The sequence below is a fragment of the Aythya ferina genome (genome assembly GCF_964211825.1).
Source record: "Aythya ferina genome assembly, chromosome: 1".
Taxonomy (NCBI): Eukaryota; Metazoa; Chordata; class Aves; order Anseriformes; family Anatidae; genus Aythya; species Aythya ferina.
Window position 1 is genome coordinate 11,287,877 of NC_140296.1, and position 21,382 is coordinate 11,309,258.

Sequence of the window (21,382 nt, forward strand, 5' to 3'; positions counted from 1 at the left end):
AAGATCGTGGAACAGATCTTCCTGCAAGTCAAGTCAAAGACATGGCTTCACCAAGGGCAAATCATGCTTGACTGATCTGGTGGCCTACTACAGTGCAGTGACTGCACCAGTGGACAATGGAAGAACAACAGATGTCACCTACCTGGACTTCTGTAACACCTTTGAGATGGTCGCCCACATCATCCTTGCCTCTAAATTGGAGAGAGATGGATTTGATGGATGGACTTTTAGATGGATAACAAATTGGCTGGATGGCCACTTCAAAAGAGTTTCCACAGCTCAGTGTGCAAATGGAAACCAGTAATGAGTGAGGGTCATTACTCAAGGGTCCATACTGCGACCAGTACTATTTAATACCTTCATTAATTACATTGATAGCAGGATTGAGAACACCCTCAGCAAGTTTGCAAATGACACCAAGCTCAGTGGTATAGTTGACATGAGAGATGGAAAGGATGCCATCCAAAAGGACTTGGGCAGGCTTGAGAGGTAGGCCTACGTGAACCTCATGAAGTTCAACAAGGCCAAGTGCAAGGTGCTGCACCTGGGTCAGGGCAATCTCAGACATCTGTACAGCCTGGGGGATGAATGGATTGAGAGCAGCCCTGTGGAGAAGGACTTGGGGGTTCTGGGGGCTGAAAAACTCAATGTGAGCTGGCAATGTGAGCTTGCAGCCCAGAGATTCAACTGTACCTGGAGCTGCACCAAAAGAAGGCATGGCCAGAAGGTCAAGGGAGATGATTGTCCCTCTCTACCTTGCTCTTACGAGGCCGTACCTGGAGTACTGCATTCAGCTCTGGGTTTCCCAGCACAAGAAGGACATGGACCTGTTCAAACAAACCCAGAGTAGGTCCCCAAGGATGATCAAGGCTGGAGCACCTCTCCTGTGAAGACAGGCTGAGGAAGTTGGTGTTCTTCAGCCTGGAGAAGAGAAGGCCCCAAGGAAACTTTATTGGGGGCTTTCAATATAGAAAGAGGGTTTTAAGAAAGATGGAGAAAGACACGGCCTGCAGTAACAGAGGTAGATTTCAACTGGACATGAAGAAAAAAAATCTTCACTATCAGGGTGTTAAAGCATCAGAACAGGTTGCCCAGAGAAGCTGTGGATGCCCCATCCCTGGAAGGGTTCAAGGCCAGGTTGGATGAGGCTTTGAGCAACCTGATCTAGTGAGAGATGACAGGGAGGTTATAACTAGGTGATTTTTAAGGGTCTCTTCCAACCCCAACCATTCTATTATTTTGTAGTTATTCGTTTATGTCAGAACTGTGCTGAAATAATTCCACTGCCTTGCAATAAATTATGAAATAAAATGAGAATGTAGTCCATCAAGTGTGGCATTTCTATTTCTGTTGCCATTTGCCCTTTGTCACAATTATAACACACAAATGTGGTGTTTCATATACGTCTTATCAGATTGAGCTTCCAGACCATAGAGTTCACTGAAGCTGAAAGTAGAATGCCTCACTAGGGAGACCCAGACTCAATAGAAACAGTAAAAGGTCACCTGAAAGGTATTTTACTTTCTAAACTGCATGTGGAAATTATATTACTTGTGCAGTACCGTAATAGGATGGATCTCCACTTAAAGAGGTAACTATATAGAAACCTCATTGTGCTAATACTGTCTTTCAATAATGCAATTGCTTCATTAAATGAAGCACCTGCTTTTTTTAGTTAAAATTAAGGAACAGAAAGGATTGAAAAATGATTTATTTGCTATCCACCTGCATATGCTTAGAAAAACAGAAACGGATTATCTACAGGTTAGGTAGAAAACTCATTATGGCAAATGAGTCTTTTCACAGACAGTGATTTGCAAGTTTGACTTCTTTGGCTCCCATTCGATTCCATGCAGAAGATAAAACACCGCACTGAATGCTTTTATTAATGCAGTCAGTTACTACCTGGGATGTTACACCGCCAGTCTAGACATACAAAGTGTTATGAATGACAGAATAGAAAATAGTTTTCTCAAAACAGTTTTCAGGGTTGTTTTCAAATAGCTTTATATAAATGAAAGTGTATCAGCCACAATTTCATTTTGGTGAATCCTAATGAATCAATCTTTACTAAGTTTCCATTTAGCTGACTTCAACATCTTTTTGTCTCTTGAACAGTTTTCAAACTATATTAGGTTCCTGAATTACTGTTGCTAGACATTATCTATATCTATTGCAGCATAAAAATTAAAGATTAAAAGCCTAACACTCGTATTTGTCATTCAGTATGTTTAAAATTTCCTGTCATTCAGGCGTGATTCTGTTTCTGAATGCTTTGACAACTCCAGTTCCAAATTGCCCTAACAATGAACATAAAATAATTCTTGGACAACATTTCACTATAAATGACATCATTATTAACATTTTTGCTGACAATTTAAGATACGCATTCTAAGCTATACCTGAGCTCCTTCAGATTCAGCCAGCCATGTCCTGTTGCCTTCCTTAGCTGACCCTGAGCCATGACGCTCCATCCTGTGTCATCAGCCTGTCATATAATTGCAGATGGGAACAGATCCACAGCAGACAGGAACAGACCCTGGTTCCTCAGTGGCAGCTGAGTGCCTTTTGTCCACCTAGCAGTAAACATACAGGAGGCTTTGTCCACCTCTGCTTTGCCTCTGTTGACATGATTTAATGTGCAAAATAGTTACAGTTACATGGGATCAGTGGCTTTCAGTGTGTACTCACCTGGCCATCTCTGGACAGCTTCTTGGAGATCCACATAAGATAGTTAAGCAAATATATCTTAAGTGTCTTGAATTCGCTTTATTGGTAAGTTTTCATCTGAAAACCATGACAATTAAACTAGATCCATATATTCCTTTGCAAAAGAAAATGCAGCAAATCAAGAGCAGCGAGCTAACTCTGTGATACTTCTTTAAAAAATGTAGCTTTAAACACATACTGGTGTTTGTTACTTCATTTCTGAATTCTTTGTGACTTCTTTTTTGATATTGAGGTGCTCAGAACAGTTCATTGTTGTGGCAGCCTCTAATATCTAATAGCCATTTAACATCTCTGTGCACTCTGGTCTCCTGTACCTTTTCACAGTCGGAGCTATTTTTTCTTCCTGCCCCAAAGGCCTTAAGTAGACTGTCATTCTTTTTCTCATCTTTTGCTCACTTTTTCTAGCAAGCAATATGATTAACGTCTCTTTGAGAACTGTCAGGCAGCATTCGCTCCACTGTAAATCAACTATACCAGTTCTCTTCCAAATTTATTAAACAAACTGGCCCTTCTGTTACTGCCACCACTGTTAGCACTCGTTAGCTGTACTGCAGGAACCCTACTGCCTCAGCTTCATCCTGGCAGGCACTCCGCTAATGCGTGACAAATAATGGAACCTATTATCAAGAAAAAAAAAAGGGGGGGGGGGGCAATAGATAAGACAAGTAAATAAGAGGAAGTGCAAACAAATCATAGGAAACAAATTATGCCAAATTTATCATCCAGGGGAAAATAGAGAATAAAATTAATTCTGACAACATGTGAGCTACTCTGTATATGTAATTACAAACACGATAGGAAAAGGCAAGCCTGGAAAAGGCAGTCCATCCTGGAGCAAAGGGAGAGGGTGAATCCTTTCTCTTCTGCAGACAGGAGGGCTTATAGCAAAGCTTTCAACCTATTTGTAGAGTCCTTTTACCTTACATTGTGATTTTAATTACCAGATCTCCGTGCATTTCCAGTTCTTCGTACCCTGCTTGGCATTTGGATACTGTGATCTTGTCAAGAGCATGAACAGACCCCTGAATCCTTAAATGTCCCTGTTGAAATAGAATTTCACTCGTTCTAATATTTCCAGGAATTCACTCTTCTTCCTGTGTCCAATATCATATGCCCTCTGGTGCATTCACAATTCATCTCTGAGTTGTGAGCACGGTCATAATGACTGAAGCGCAGTAACATCCTGAAAACTAATATTCTGAAAAGAAACCTCAAATGGCACAGGGTGGATTCATCTTTTATTGTCTCATTGGTCCCTCTAATACAAGCTGTTTACTCTGGAATATTTGAAAGACTGCATTGTTATTTGTCCTAAAACTTGCTGTAGATTGATTTGATAATCATGCCAAGTCCTTTCTATTTCTGATGTCTTCAGTCCTAATAATTCAACTCATTTATCAGCAGCAGCAAAGGAAAGGAATGCATCTTGCTGTGCAGCGCTCACAGAAGTAAGAGTGAAAGAATTTTATTGGTGTTACGTGTCCAGAAAGCGCTATGAAACACTCAGCATGGTTCCTAGATGGTGTACTTCTGCGTTCACACATCTGCAACCATTCTATTTTGTCCGTATCTCTAACCTTCATTGTACTTTCAGGGTAGTCTTTGAAAGAGACATGTTCAGACTGCTGAGGATACAATGTTCTAATGTTCACATTGAAAATCAGGTCACCAGAATCAGAATGATTAGTTTTAATAATTTATTAATTATAAATCTTCAATCTGCTTTTAAGAAATTAAACTTGAGGAAGACTCAAGATTGTGTGGTCTAGAAATCTACCTGCACATACTCCCTGCAAGATTTAAGTGATATTTCAGGTGAAATTGTCACAAACATAGATAAAAAGAGCCAAGGCTCCTCTGGAAAAACTCATTACGTGGTTACCATTTGCATCCATTTTCAAACTTCGCAGCTCCTTGATGAATTACTCTTTATATTGCATTGGACACATTCCGAAACAGCGTGACTCATTTTCCTGTGCTGGAGATCCTGGCATCTCACAACACAAGAGCTACTAATCCCAGAGTCAATACACAGTTAATTTGGAAAAGGAAATCAACTTGCCATACGACAAACTTAACATGGGGATAAACTTTGAAGAGAGCCTGAAAGAACAAATAGAAAAAGCACTTGATTGAAAAGAGCAGCTGATCTGGGAGAAGCTGTGCAAAACTAAGCTGCTAACACTGGAGTTTGTATTCTTGGAATTTGGTGTCACAAGGACATCATTATTTTTCACGTTTACCATAATAGAAGATAGTTCAACACATGACAAAACAACACAGCTACCAAGGTAGAAAATGTACTTCTATAGTTTGGCTACCTTTATTTAGGTCCTACATCTTATATACCTGTGTGGCAGAACAATTTCTGCTCTGCAGCAGTGGTAAAACCTACAGAAAATTTATTCCTTGTAGTTTTTACAAAATTAAAAAAAAAAAAAAAACTGCACAGCAAAAACATTAAGCAAAACGTGGATTCATAATTTTCTTTGATTTGTATTCCTTACTCTACCTCCTCATCAAAAATGGGTAATGCTTTTTTCTCTGTACTCACTATGCCTGTATGTTCATAAAGCTGTGAATTGGATGCAAATGTTACAATGTTCTTACTTGTATAGCAATTAGTATGCATTTCCTCATATACATATATATATGCTCATTTTTTTTCTTTTCAGTCCCACTTCAGTGCTGAACACAGAATCAGATGTACTGATGTAAGTGAGGTCTGCTATAAACCACTGTGAACAAAACACTTGAATATTTTGATGTTTTTAGGACTTAGTGAAACTAAAATATAAATGCATACTAAAGTTATGGACTTGAGCCTAGATATTTCAAAGGAAAAGGGAAGAGGAGCTATCATAGGCAGCAAAAGACAGCTGTCATGTTTGAGCACGATGTCACAGAAGATAAGGATCCTCACAGCCTTTGAGGGAATTCTTTCTTCACAAGTTGACTGTGACTGCTGATGCTACCAATGTCCTGTTTTGCCATCCTTTGTACTGCAGTCTGTTCATACTCTGTCCTACTACAAATAAAGAACATCCTGTAATCTCTCCTTTATTTATTTATTTATTTATTTATTTATTTGAGCAGAAGCAAAACTAAACATTCAAGCCCTCTGTACTGTTTTAGTTTCTCTGATCACAGCTGGGTGGCAATAGAGACTAGACAGACTAATGACTTCTAAAGAAGAAATATTCCTCACACGTTCAAACACGCTTACCTATAATTTTGCCACATTCCCCAAGTAAAATGAAGAAATCCAGAGAGCCTTTTTAGAAAAGTTCATTCAAAAGCAGATAAAACAGAAGCTGAAATCAGCAAGCTCCATGTATCTGTCATACTAATGAATTGTTTCACATTTTCTTTCACATCTTTGTCTATTCCACATGTTTAGATTGCACTGTACCACTGGACTGTCATTTCTTATATTTAAAGAATATTTACATTCCAATATTAATATTCTGTAATCCAATTATAAGATTTTGGGAAATCATTCTTTATTTAAGTGAAATTTGTTAAAAATGTATTAAGACAGGCAGCAAGGATCAGGATACATCCAAGACTCTTCTCCTCAGAGCAAAGTCTTTTTTCACCAGTCTGCAGAACACAGCCCCTGGTTTTGATTTCCTTCAGTCTCATTGATGTTGAATTCTTCTACACACAGAGGCTTGAACAAGCTCCAATAAAAGTGATAAAAGATAATTTTAAATGACTTCTAAAATCCTCTAGCAGTTATATCTCTCAGTCTTTTTGTACACAGAATTAATTCATCAGCAATAGGAGATAATAAACTATTACCAAAAGCTTGAAAATGCAATAAAATGTGGCAGCCATTGAACACAGAGATGTGACAGTGGGCCGTATGCCATAGGATATGGACCTGGAAAGAAGAGGAGTATAAGAGAGACTGTTGATATTCAAGAACTACCATTTCAACCTCTTAAAAAAATCCATCCTGACTAGCAGGAAATCAAGTAAATGTGACAGAAGGCCTGCATGGGTGAGCAAGGAGCTCCTAACTGAACTCAGATGTAAAAAGAAAGTGTGCAAGAGGTAGAAGCAGGGACTGATGACTGAGGAGGAGTACAGAGTTGCTCTCAGATCTTGTAGGGATAGGGTTAAGAAAGCCAAGGACAACCTGGTGTTGAATCTGGTGAGGGATGGGAAAGGTGACAGGAGAGGATTCTACAAGTACATACACAGCAGAAATAAAACTTAGGAAAATGTGGGAGCACAGCTGAATGGTGTGGTCACCAGACAAAATGGTGACAAATGACATGGGAAAGGTCGAGGTAATCTATGATTTCTTTGCCTCCATCTTTACTGGTAATATTGGCCTTCAGGAATCCCAGGCCTCTGAGACTAGAAGGAAAGTCTGGAGCAAGGAAGAAATACCTTCAGTGGATGAAGATCAGGTTAGGGAACACTTGAACTGGACATCCAAAAGTCCATCAGGTCTGATGGTTTGTATCCATGCGTGCTGGGGGAGCTGGCTGATGTCATTCTGAGGACGCTCTCCACTATCTTTTAGAGGCTATGGCAACTGGAAGAGGTTCCTAAAGAATGGAAGAGAGCAAATGTCACTCCAATCTTCCAGAAAGGCAATAAAGATGCTCCTGGGAACTATAGGCCAGTCAGGCTCACCTCTAGCCCTAAGAAGGTGGTGGTGCAAATAATCCTGGAAACTGTTTCAAACACACAAAGGACAAGAAAGGAATTTGGGATGGTCAGCATGGATTTACATAGGGGAAATCATGATTAATGAACACAGTAGCCATCTACAGTGATGTTACTAGCCTGGTGGATGAAGACAGAACAGAGGGGGGTTGCATATTTCGACTTTAATAAGGCAAGATACTCTCTCCCATAACATCCTCATTGCATGGCCACAAAGATGGTTAAGGGACTGGAGCACCTTTCCTACCAGGAGAGGCTGATAGAGCTGGGGCTGTTCAGCCTGAAGATGAGAAGGCTCAAGGTAATCTCATCAAGGTGTACAAATATCTGGTGTGAGGGAATGAAGAGGAAGTGGACAGGCTTTTCATAGTATTGACGACTGGCAGGACAAGAAGTAACAGGTACAAATTAATAAACATGAAAAAAAAAAAAAAAAAAAAAAAAAAAAAACAGACATTGAATTCCTCCCAAACTCAAGAAAACACTTTCTTTTTTTTACTGTGAGTGTGGTTAAACACTGAAACAGGTTGCCCAGAGAAGTCACAGAGCCTGTGATCCATGGAAACATTCCAAAGCCAACTGGAAATGATCAGCTTGCTATCACTGACACTGCTTGAGCAACAGGGTTGGGCTAGATGATCTCAAGAGGTCCCTTTCAACTTAAAACTTTCTGCGATTCTGTGACAAAACAATGACAAAAATCAATGAATTTCTCCAAAAGTGAGTAAGTTCATGAATTAAGACATAGTAAAACATGCTGAATTCTTTGTTCCTGTGTAATTAAATAGCAATTTGGTCTTACAGAAAACCTAGTATTGCAGAGGACTGAAACAAAAGCACGATGTTTCAACAGAAACACTCTGTAGCTCTGGAAACGAAAATCCTCTGTAGAATTATGAGCATCAGTCATCTTGAATTACATTTAGAACATACTGTTGTGAGAAAAGATAACAGACTGTTAAATCAAAGTAAATGCAAATTTTACTCTCTCTTAAAAGCCTTACTTTCTCATTCAAGAAAGCCTTAAGAAAATTCTAAGCTTAAAGAAAGTATTATTATTGAAGTGAAAGATACCTAATGGTAACTGCCAAATGGTCAGGTTGAGAAGAATGCTAAAAAGTATGCATTTTTAATGTATCTACCTCCTATGATGTTTGTCTTAGATAAGCAAAGTTAAAAAAAGTCTGGTCTGTGAACTAAGAAAAATTTCTATGCCTTCTGGTTCTGTTTCTCTGTTTCTTGATTTAAAGGTTTAGAGCAGAGATCTCTGTATATTGTCTGAAAAATGAGGGCTCAGATCCTTCAGAAGCCACCACAACACAAATAAGTAATTATAGCATGGAGGGGACAAGGTAAGAAAGAGATAGAAGAAAGAAATAATGGAAATAAAATTTATGTGAGTTAATCACAGAATTTCTAGGTGAAAATCAATTTTAGAAAAAAAAAATCTCTTAAAAATATTACATATCTAAGACAATTCATAGCGTACTGTATAGAAGATACACCTCTTTTTCTTAGATCCTGCCTTGAGGAAAGACTATTATGAAGTTTAGTCAGTCCTTCTGGATGGAAAAGCAAAAGGAATGGCAGGCTGGTGAACGAGCCTCAGGAGAGCCATAGTATGCTCAGCCCCAAGCTGGAATATGAGGGTAAACCATGGAGCTGTAGAGGCACAAATCGAAAGGCAGAAGTGATCTTTCTATCAACTTGAAACAGCAAAAAACAGTAAAACCTAATCCTTAATATTGTAGAAGCTAATGATTATTCAAGATGGTAGAAAGACGCTCATACATAACATATGAATTCTTGAAAAAGAACCTAAGGATTAGGACAGAATTATCTAAGGCAATGATTATTGGTATGGCTGCAACCTTGGCAGAAGATCTGACAATAATATAACAGAAAGAGAGTGACCAGTGACTGTACCAGCAAAGTTATTATTGAAAATTCACAAGTGAAGACTCACACAGAGCAATGAACTGTAGAACTCCGATGGATTTATTTCCATTTTTCTTTTAATTAAAAGTATTTCAAAACTATACAACAAGAATAAAATCTAAAGCTTCCAAAGCAAAGCATAATGGATAAAAAAAGCTGAAAGTTGTTTTTGCATAGAGAATGTCCGCCTCAGAGTGAACAAGAAATTTCAACAGATAGAGCTCACTGTCCCACTCTCCAGCCACTGTTCTCTGATGAAAAATGTTATTCTGAAAACAACGACATCTTGACGTGGTCCACATCATTCAAAGCAACCAATACCATGTTTGCCAAACACTCAGCAGGTACCTATGGACACTTTCTGAAAGTATCAGAAAAGAGAATGTGGAAATGATAGAATGTAAAAATACCCCTGAGAAAGTCACACAAGCCTATCTGCAACACTATCTTATTTTAATCAGAACTATAGTTGTGTGATTTCTAAAAAAAATATTCTAAGCAGGGAAAGTTTCTCCTTCATTATGTTGTTTTTGAAACAATCCAGTAGTCTTAGATTTCAAAAGGATATGTGTAAAAATAAAATGTCAATAATTATCTGGCTTCAGGGTCCTTTGAGAGGTTACAACTCTCTACAGTTAAACCAAATAAATGAATACTTGAATAACTTGCTCCTAGAAGCATCACAAGGTTACTTTTAAAACTGGGATAACTAGTTACAGCCGCCTGTTCTCCTGTAGTCAAAAAGCAGTATTTGAAAAAAATCCAGTAACTCAAGGAATCAAAATTCTACTGAATCACATTTCTTCCTGCCTGAGACATTGTTTTGACAAGCTTCCCTACATCATTTCATTAGCAGCAGCATTTTTAACGAAAGAAATGTCACATTAAACAGCGGGACTATATATTTAAACTGCCTGTGCAGTATTTGCTGCTATTCTAATTACTTTGGTTGGTGGAAAGTATCACATTGATGTGAAGGGTGTTTCCTGAGCTTAGGATTCATTTCACTTAACTTTGGACAAATGTAACACAGAGCTTTACGCGTGGACTTGGCATCCTAACTTTCCTTCACAATTAATGACAGAAATGAGGACTCTAAAAGCCAAATTCATCAACCCCATCTTTGATACATGCATTAGGAAGAGATGAATTGTGCCTAGAAATACTTGTTTCATCTTATGGATTGTCAAGGGACAGAAAATCATAAAATTCAGCTATAGACAACGGCTGCAAAGAGACTTGTATTGTTTTGAGTCCTCGATCAACTTAATTTGGTGTAGGATAATATAAAAGCAGCATTATTTAATCAGATTTGAAGAACATATGATTACTATTGCATACCTAAATGACATCTAGGTATTTATGTTAATTGGAGTTAGAAAGGTATACATAGGTACCTTATGCACTTATGTAGAACATATTCCTGCAATCAATGCAACACATATTTTATAAAGTTGATACAATTGAAAAATTGTACACATTTTGACTCTATTCTTCTTCTTTACTTCCTGCATATCGCTTGTCTTAGATTCAAAAAGATAGTGGAAAAACTCTTTTTTTTTCCTCTTTTTCTTGTAATTTTTCATGACTGTTTAAGGGAAAAATCTCTTACCGTAACCTTCCTTTAATTGTGGGCTAAACTAGCTTAAATTACTTCAAATATGCAGCATATCAAGAACAAAAAAAGTTGAATTTACAATGAACCAGCTGCTATACAATGAACCAGTTGCTATATGATGAAACAGACACTAGGTCTTACCTTGTTGAAATGTCTAGAACCCAACTTGGCACCCAGAACCTAGCACTATAGAAAAGACATTTATTGGAATAAAAACAATGTAATTGAACCTGATTTGACTGAAATAAAAAATGATCACACGCTTGGCTCCAAAGAACCATAAAACAGTTTAAAAATCTATGCTTGGCCTTGTGCAAGTTAAATAGCTACTTACAAAATTATTTTTTTCCTGTATTTCATTGCAAAGGATTATTGAGATGCAAAAGGTGATACGGAAAAATCCTTAATAACAACAGGCAATCTTTACTGAAGCAAACAGTACAGGGGCTATATGTGGAAAATGAAAGATAACAAAAAGGGATTTGTAACAGGGACCTGCTTAATAAGGAAAGAATGCATTATCAACTGACCAGGATTCTTTCACTCATTTTTTTTTTCAAGTACAATTGATTCAACTCCTTTTCTTGATTCAGAGACACTTCAGGCAGTTTCTCTCTGCATTACACCAGCATGCTATACCTTACACATGCTATATGCATGCTATACCTTACACAAACTATGCACATATCAGACATGCTAACAACAGTAACTGGCTTTTCACACAGTAAGAAGGATGCAGAATTTTAAGCCTGAGAACTAAAGTGATAGAATATAACTCAAAATGCACCACTTGAACAAGAACATATGACAAGATTTATAAATTTGAAAAATAACCTAAGAGACCTTGAAAAGAGGCAGGAGGCAGAAACAGAAATGCTCTCAGATTTGGCTGCATGTGGCAGTAACAGATGACTAGCCATGTGGCTTGGGAGTTCTCTTAAGAAAATAAAAAATAAAAATATCATTCACTTCCCAAAGCTTAAGGAAAGGAGAGCAATGTTGTGAATCTTTTTGGACAGCATACTGTAAATTTGCAAATATGGTTGTTCTCTATGGGCTGATAAAGAATTCAACACCTCAAAAGAACAGATTTTTTTCCCAAGGTTTGAAAAAATGGAAGGAAAACGCAAAAAAAAAATCTTTATCAGTATGTCAGTTGACTCTTTGAATTTTTCCAGCAGAAATCTCTGAAGGAAAAAAACTTTTACGCTCTACAAGAAGAACCATCAAAGCAGCTTAATCCTAAATGGTCCAAACTGGCTGCTTACAAACACAAAGATGCTAAACAGCAATTAAGACCTATCTACAATGTTTCCACACAAATGAACTAGTATTTAAATAAAGAAGTGGAAAAGCATGTTAAAACCCTAATTTCTTGACATGGCAATGCTTAAAAGCCACATAAAAAAATCCAATATCCCACTGATTCTGATAATGTGAATGCAATCCATAGGATTCCAATACACCTCTAGCAGTTGTTTTGTAAAATGATCGATGAAATGTGTGAACCTCTGTGGAAAACAGGATGAGAATGCAGAGCACCTTTTTATTACAACGTATTAACAGAAATGTTAGTTTGTCTTAGAAGATTTATCTTTCTCTATCAGGAAAGACAAAATTTCATGTAACTACTTTCGCTGAAGTGAGTAAGAACAATCTGTGAATGAAGAATGCATATGAATAATTAATGTCACGGCCCCTGTGTTATTAAATCCCAGCCAAGAGAATTCTTGGATGTAACAGGACTTGCTAACCAAGCCAGAACTCTGTTTCCTGAATACTTCATGTACAATAAACAGGACATGGTCATTGCTGCAATAGGCAAACAAGATTTTTTTTTTTTTTTTAACGAGAATAGAATTAATATTCTAATTGATTTTCTATACCTGAAAATTAATCCAAATGATTTGCTGGAAGGCTTATGAAGCCTATGACAAGATTCAGAGCTGAATCCATAACTCATGAGTTCCCAGAACCACCCTCCTTCTCTATGTGCTAATGGTTACGGCTGGATAGAGCTGGCCTTCATAGTTTCTTTCTTTTTTTTTTTTTTTTTTTTTTTTTTTTTGCAGTAACTACGTATAACAAGTCCTAGAGTGTGAACAGACTGACTGCTTTCATGCATCCCCTGATTCTTTAGGAGATCAGTTATCCTACTGAATAGTTCTATTCCGGGAAGTGAATGGTTTTGGCATACCATCACTGTAGAAATACTTCAGAAAAAAAATTGCTGAAAGGTAGGTGTGGTTGACCCTACTGCACTGGTCTATACATTATGTGGGAAGAGGAATTTGTTAAGAGGGAGAAGTGACACTAAGTGAAAGAAAAAGGTTGGATAAAGAACCAAAAAATACGTACAGCAGTGAACTCTACCTACTTGTTGAAGAAAATCTCCAGAAGAGTGCCATTGTTTCAGTCAATAAAATCTAGCCTGGATATAAAGATCATTAGAAATGGCCTTTAAAGATCACTGTGGTCTTGAGAGAAGTAGGTAATGCAGCAGGTTCTTTATAATGCTGTGAATCGAGGGGGGGAAAGCTATTTTTAGTCAGTAATTGTATATTTGGTTTTTCAATTTAAACTACTGGGAATGTGGAGAGCTGAAAATATTGGTTTAATATCTCCCCAGCTGTGGACTTTTTTTGATAAGATGGAAAATACTAATATCACCTTATATATATGCAGCTGCCTTTGTCCCAGAGGATCCCTAGGACATCTACAAACTATTCATAAAGGAAAGCACATTCACTCAATCACAGATTGCAGCAATCAGATGTTGGGAGTAAAAAGCAGCACAACAGACTAAACAAGGGCATTTCGGACATTGGTAATCTTATGCAAAATCCTGTGCATATGGAGTACCATCAGGCAGTATTTAAAGTCAACAGCTTAATTATTTTATAGTTGGATTTAAAAAGTGGCATGAGAAAGGGGACAAACGTGGAGGCTTTTGAGGTGGTAGAGGATGCAGAATACAGCAATCCTAGTCACAGGTAGTTTTTGATCTGAATGAGTAAAAATCTGTGAGGGATTGATAGAGAAGATGCTGAAGAGATGGAACTGGAATTGTTCTAAAGCAGAGGGAGAATATTCAAGAAGTCTGTGAAAGGATTGCTATAGAGCAATTACATGATGGTTCCCTTGTTACTAAACAACTGTTATCTAGCTATTCAGAAAACAATTAAGTTCTTAATGAACCAAGATCTTCCCTGCAGAGCTATGTCCACAGTACATCTGTTATTAATGGGATGCTAGGAGAGCAGCTAAGGAAGTTCTGGAAATAAAAAGAGTATTCACTGTTCAAATCTTCTCCTCCATACCTGTTAGAAAAGTTTGAAATGAGGGTTGAATTTCCTTTTCGTAAGCACTCAGTCCCCTGTTTCAGCTGATCCATTACCCTCTCCTGCTCCAGAGGCAGTGTACCTGTATGCACTAAGGACTTAACATAACAGGTACATCATAAAACTGGGTCACAAACCATAACCAAAAATAAAAATAATTTATATTTTTAATGCTCCTTTGTCCTGCCTCAGGGTGTGGATAGCTAGCAATTAACATTCCAAAGAGCCCCAAATATACACAGATGAATCTGGTCTGTACTAAATACATCCTGTCTATGCTGTCTATGCCAGCTCTGCTCCCATTCCTCTTATCCTTTCACCTACCCAGTTTTTCCTCAGCCTTTCTCAGTTCTACCTTTAACCCTGGTGTTTTTCACAGACCACTCTGATGTCTGTGGAGGCTGATACAGGTCCATTTTCTTTCTTAAGTCTTGTGTTTCACATAGGGAGGAGGAAGCAGAAAATAAATCTCTTTCCTCAAAGGCCAGAGAGAGAAAAAACAGGGCTGAGCTCTTTCCTGTTTTCTTGCCACCTCTTTTCAGCAATGTTATCAGCTTATAAAGAGTGCACATGAGAGAACAACAGATCTAATTGCTGTTTCCTACAAAGGGCAATGGAAAAGGCAACCCACCAGAGGTTGAAGTTCCTGAAATTCAACAGTGATGCTCCTTCTCATGCAATTGAAAGACTGGCACAAATCCTTGCCAGTCATTCAGGAGGAAAAAAAAAAAAAAAAAAAAAAAAAGAAGCCAATGCTTAAGTAAAGTCAGCCTTTGATACTAGTAGTATAAGAAATCTGTTCCCTGGATATACACTGCCTTTGCTGTGTGTATCCTTGTTGCTTTGTCTGGAGACCTGGCCAAGGCTGGCTTGGAACACACAAAAGGCAGAAGGCAGATTTGAATGTTCCAGTCAGGAAAAACAGAGCATCTGGCCCAAAAGGGAGTTCGATGAGAGCAGCTGCTCCAAGGAGAACTCCACCTAACATCCCACAAATGTCCAGCAGCAACTTGGCCAAGCAACCCTAAAGCTATCCAAGGGTAGAAGCCAGAATCAGGTGTAGGATTTGTTTTGCTGCACTTACGGAGTAGGGAGATCAGATCCTTCAGGAGTCATGCCTCTCCAGCTATATTTTGCTGTGGCCAATAGCCCAGTACAGGTGTAAGATTTAGTGTGCACTTCTCTGTGTGTCTGTACATGTGTGTGTTTGTGTGTCTCTCCATGAATCCTATACTTTTTTTCCCTCTACTTTGATCTGCTACTCTCAGTAAAAGAATAAATGGAATGTGGCTTGTATCTAACCAGTTAGTTTTTTGGATGACAGTGTAATGCTCACGAAGTACTATTTAGTGATATCTGAGATGTAGTTGTAATGCGGCCTTAATGAGATGGTTGTGAGGGAAGGTCAAGGTTAAGGCTCCATGCTTTGAAGATGTCTGGCTCTTCTGCTGAAGAGTGGCAGAGCACTCTAACCCTCATTTTCAGCTTTTAGAAAGTGTAGCTTATTTGTTAGCTGAAAGCCTTGCTTGCACTTGCTTTTTCCAGCAAGCTGAAGCAAGATTTCCACTGCAGGTGCTGAAGTTATATCTGAACACAGTCAGCCCTGCGAGGAGCACTCACATTAACTGAAGATTCATCAGCATTAACTGTCAACAGTTAAGCAGAGCTTGATATACAAGTAGGTGCTGTATTTGCTCAGCCCGAACTCAGCCCTGAGCATGTAGACATTCAGGAGCCTGCAAAAGGCAAAGGAGAAAAGCAAATGTTGTGCTGTTATTTCTGCTATAAAAATAATGACTTTCCAGGTCAAAAGGCTCGCTTCAGATGTTGGGTTGTTAAAAAGCACTGTTTTCTGCTCCTAGAGACAAGCAAGAGAGTGACAGAGCTATTACTGTATCTGCCTGCCACCGAGTCCCTAAGCCAACTGACCAAAAAACCCTTTACAGTCAAGTCAAAAGAGGACTTAACTTTGACAGACAAATCAAATCGCTCATCATGGGATGCTGTAGAGGGCATCATAGCAATACATTTTAATTGCTCTACAGTTGTACCCCAACACTAATTCTAAAAATAGAAACATTCAAGTCATTAGAAAACTAGATGCAAATGGCAAAAGAAATAAACCCGGTTAGAGTGCATGATCATCCAAGCATAACCTGCAAATACCATCTTAATATAACCAATAAAGGATCGCACTCTATCTGAGTGCATTCTTACACAAGTGAGTAATGTGAGCTCCCATGTCATCTCCTCAGCTGCTAACTCTGAAACCCTGGAATGACATCTTAAATGTCAGCATTGTTAATTATTCCTCTGCAAGTTATTTCAACTGAATATTCGCTTCGTGCGCTTGAGTCAAAATACTAGGCTTGCTCCAAAATCAATGCAAGGTGACAAAAGTTCCAATTATCCACCCTTCAGATGTCAAATTCAAATGCTACCAAAAGCTACCTCTACAATCTTCATCGCATTTCATACCACTGAAAAACAAAATTGTAGGGATATCAAATAATTTGAATTTAAGATGAAACAAAATGTACAATTTGTTTCCTGTAATCCCTTCAGACAGTACAAACTGAAAATTATGCCTTGGGTAGGTGATATTTTTCTGTAACTTGCCTATTTTAACTAAAAAAAAAGTCTTGGAAATCCTCACTTCATCGTAGCACTGAAGCAACTGTGGCATAATACATAGCCAGAGATGAAATGTTCCCTATGAAGTTTCAGTCTTCTCTCTTTTTTTAATTGCCACTGATCACAGACAAGAGATCATTTCATTTCATTTTTAAAAATAAAAACCAATTAACCAAGAAATATTCCTGCCTATAGAGTGCTAGAAACCATACCCATGTTGCTAAAACGTCAAGATTATTTTTATGCTGCAGTAGCAACAACTACAAAGGAAAGACTGTGGCATGCTTAAAGATGTTACAGTAATGCTTGACATTATCATGAGTTTCTAGAAAAACATAAGCAGAAAGCTTCAAGCAGATTTTTCTTTTGTGCATACATTATCTAGCGTTACTTTTCATCAGACACAAAAAGATGAAATTCTAACTGTTACAGCAACAGGCCAAACGGCACCTTTAACCCCTTTCTGCTTTCTCTCAGAGCACTACCCTTAATTATCAGATTTCTTGCTGTTATATGTTACTGGATAAATTCTGACAGTTCTCCACTTTTAGAACAGGTCCCAGCCTACGGTATGGCTTATCAACCAGTTTACCTGGCAAATCCAACTAAATCCAAGCTCTGTCTGTTCTTCCCTTCAGTGATCTCATAAGCTGCTTAAGAACAGAGTACTTTTCAGTTTAAACTTGAAACAAAACATTTAGAAACAGAGCTCTGCCTCTATGCCTCTGTTATGCTGCCTCTATTACCTCCTGCTAGTAAATTAGGTAGGTAACTTCAGAATTCTCAGGCAGATTTTATGCCCAATTTTCAAAAACAAAAAATCCCTCTTGCAAAGGTTCTTTTTTAAGATGTCATTCTTCTCTTATTGCTTATGTCTTAGGGATTTTGCCACAGGTTTTATTGGCTCAGTGGCTTGTGTGCATTTGTTCACAAACGGCCTATATTGAGCTATTCATTTTCCTTTCCATCTGTCTCTTCTAACAGCACTTCTGTAAATTTAGTTGGTAAGTTCATAAATATCCAAACTGACTAACGTATAGAATGTCATCGTTATTAAACTATTTTAGAGCTACTATGAATCCATCATGTAAGTTTTCCAGTGCTTAGAGGGCAGCTGCATAGAGGACAGAGGCTTTCTCTTCACAAGGAGCCACATGGAGACAAAAAGGAGCAACAGGTCCTGATATAGGGAAGAAATTTTACCAGGGAGAACAATCAATTTCTGGAACAACCACCATGGGGATGTGGGAGAACCCCCATAAGTGGAGGTTTTCAAGGCATGACTGGATGGGGTGCTAGATAATTTCATCCAGGTACCCTTTTCCTGGAAAGATATCCTTTTCCAGCGTGGGCTGTTCTCTGATTCCATGATTCTGGGTTCTAAATTCTCAGAATAATTATTAGACTAAAAGCATTACTTTAATTAGGACTTCCTTAAAAGCTCTTATTAGAATTTGTTGGATTTGTTAATGTAATTTAGCTTTCCTCTCTTTCAGCAATGTCTCATAAACAAGCTACACGCTTCTCAAATATTACTGACAAAAGCTCAACAATGTAATGTAAAGCCCACACCACTGACAAAATACATCCTATACAAAGAACCTTGCTTTCCATTGTTCTCTCCAAAACAGGAACATTTGTGGTATATGCTCTGTTCTGTTAGGTGGACAGAAAGGACACCCTCCCACCAATAATGTGTTGCAATGCGACATAAAAGAAAAAAAAAAAAAAGGAAAAAAAAAAAAAAAGCTAAAAATAAACTCATAGTTGCAGATACTGAAAGATCAACATTTCTTTTTATACTGCTTCTTGCAATTTTTCTACTAGAGCTGTTAGTCTCATCTTGGCTCATGAATCCCAGAACCAGACTGAGCAAAGGGGTGTCCTATTGAAGGTGTACAACCTTACACCCCCTGGCTCGCTATTTGGATTTCCCTATACTCTTTTGTTACCAGGTAGTTGTGACTGTGAATATATTTCCAGATAATTCCCTTTGTTTTTAGAAAAATATCGATGTTGTATCTTGCCTTGTTTGATGTTTGGTCGTATCCAAGTCCCTGCCCTGATTTACCTCCTTTGTTTCTGCAGAATTGTGCTCATAGCTTTCCAGTAATTTTAATCTGTAAACTGGTTTGAAAGTAGTTTCCTTTACTTTTTTTTTTTTTCTTTGCTGACTACTGTAATTTGAAGCATGTGTAAATACCCATCACAAAATCTTTAATTATTCTGTATTTATTGTGCATATTCTCAAGCTGCTTTGAATATTACTAATTACCTCTTTAAAGTCAAAAAGTAAAAGACTTGGTTCTCATAAGACAAACTCTAGTCAAGAGATAGAAGTTGATGAGCAAAAGCAAATAGAAAATGTCAACAACTTGATATGGCATTTTTTTTAATATAGCGAATGAGATATTCAAAGGCACATCAAGGAGTTAGAAACACAACTCTGGTTAATTGCAGTGGGAATTTTCCTTCAAGAAAGCTTTGAAAACATTTACATGTAATTTTAAAATTATCTGTGTTTTTTTTTTAAAGTTGCACCCCCAAATTTTATTTGGTCATGACAGATGGAAGCTAAAATTCTGAATAACTGATTACTACTGAGAAAGGATGAGATAGGGAGATAATTAAAATGTATACACTGGGAATATGGCTGAAAAGTTAACTTCAGTTGCTGCAGCTGAACAACTGGAAATTCACTGGAAGCTACATTAGGAACTACTTTTACAACATATTTTAAACCTTTACAAATCTAAGTATTTTAAATAAATCACTCTAAATTTCAGCATTAAAAAAAAAAAAAAAAAAAAAAAAAAAAAAGGAAGAAAGAAAAAAAAAAAACTTAAAACAGCATTCCAAATAGAATAAATTATATTTGAAATATTTTGGGTATTGATAATCAAATGTTTCAGTGTGATTTCTTCACAGTCATTCTATCACAGTAAGTGAAGATGTCAGTTGTAATGAAGAAAATGTTTTCAGGGTTCTGTAACCTCCTCCCCCTCTGCCCCTTGGGTTTGGCTGCCTGTCCTCAAGGCCAGATCTGACATGGTGCAGTGATAACCTAGAGTTAACGCTGCTTGCTACCAGACAGAGCCATGAGACACTGTGCTGGGGGCCCTTAGATCAGGATTTCAGCTCCAGGCCATGCCCCTGAGCCTTGTCTGAGCAATGCTGTAGCTGTGTCTGTGCTCAGAATGGCACCTCACTGCTCCTGACCTGCTGCTGACTTGCCTTCTGGTGTCATCTCAGACCTGCCCATCACTGCAGGCTTGTCTGGCCATCTCTTGGCTGTGGCTGACTGCAGGCACCATATGAGCAGTGCCGTGGCAGCAAGGGCACTGCTCAGCTCCCTGCCATCACCCTCAGCTCCCAGCTCACCTGCCCTCACCTGCTCCTGCTGCTGCTGCCTGGCAAATAAAGAACTGAAATGTTCCTGGGACAGTTCTGAAATGAAATACACCAATGAAAGAAAAAATGTAAAGCAAAAATAAAAACGCTTTACTAATTTTTAAGAAAACCACAATGGGAAATTACTGCAGCACTTTCTAGAGTTAGTACACAAACTTATCAGGAACTTTCCTGAAACTCCGTGTATAACTTTATTTTAATCTTTCATTTTAAAAACATTTTCCATAATTCATAGGTTGAAACAGTATTTCTGCTGACATGAAAACCATCTGCCTTAACACAGGAGGTAAGAACCAAGCAAAACAAATTATTCCCTGGAACTGATATTAAAAATGCAGTTCACTCAGTTAATTTAAGTAAACAGTCTAAGCAAAACAAAGCAAAAGGTCGAAATTTGGTGTAAATAAATAGACTAGCAGCTCCTGAGAACGCTCCATGGGATTTCAGGACAATAAATCCAAAGTGAATTGTGCTGCCCTTGGAGTCTGAAGGGATCTGTAAACCCTAAGTTTGGAACCGCAAATTACTACTGAAAGAAGTCGAAACGGCTACGATTCATCACGTTTTGCTGTTGAATATGACAAACCGAAACGCACAGGGATGTAAAGGTGGCACCCAAGCCTGCACCACTCACGTAATAAGCAGAGAAATCATCTGAGGGAAGCACAGTCGGTCAGAAAGAAATGGGTAGTGATCGCATCATGGAGTGGTAATGGCATTTAAATAAATAAATAAATAAATAAATGGATGGATGGAACTGCCTAGTGTTTTCCTAAATTGAGTTAAATGTTATTTAGCCCTGACCTGCCTGAGAAGGAGCTCCCAACGCCTGCCTTCAGCCCGGGCTGAGGTGCCCTGCGCTGACAGAAGTGACACCGGGGCGTCCCGGGACCGGTCCCGCGGGGTCTCCCCGCTCCCCTTCCCCCCTTGGCAGCCCTGTCACACCCCATCCCTCTCCCAGCCGTCCTCCCCTTCCCTCTCCGGTCCCCTCATGGCCCCGCTGTCCCCTCCTGCCCTCCCGCAGCCT

General features: G+C 38.4%; 1 protein-coding gene across 3 annotated transcripts in view; it reads left to right on the forward strand.

The window, feature by feature from the left end:
• Positions 1–13,072: 13,072 nt before the first annotated feature.
• Positions 13,073–21,382, forward strand: part of DEUP1 (deuterosome assembly protein 1) — a 55,020-nt gene continuing 46,710 nt past the window's right edge. The window contains exons 1-3 of one of the 3 annotated variants that reach the window (XM_084538021.1): positions 13,136–13,206; positions 20,591–20,641; positions 20,803–21,064. The gene's annotated coding sequence lies outside the window, so the exon portion shown is untranslated. Of the gene's footprint in view, positions 13,207–20,485; positions 21,065–21,382 lie in introns of those variants that run through there. The other 2 variants (XM_084538020.1, XM_084538019.1) reach the window with 2 other exon arrangements.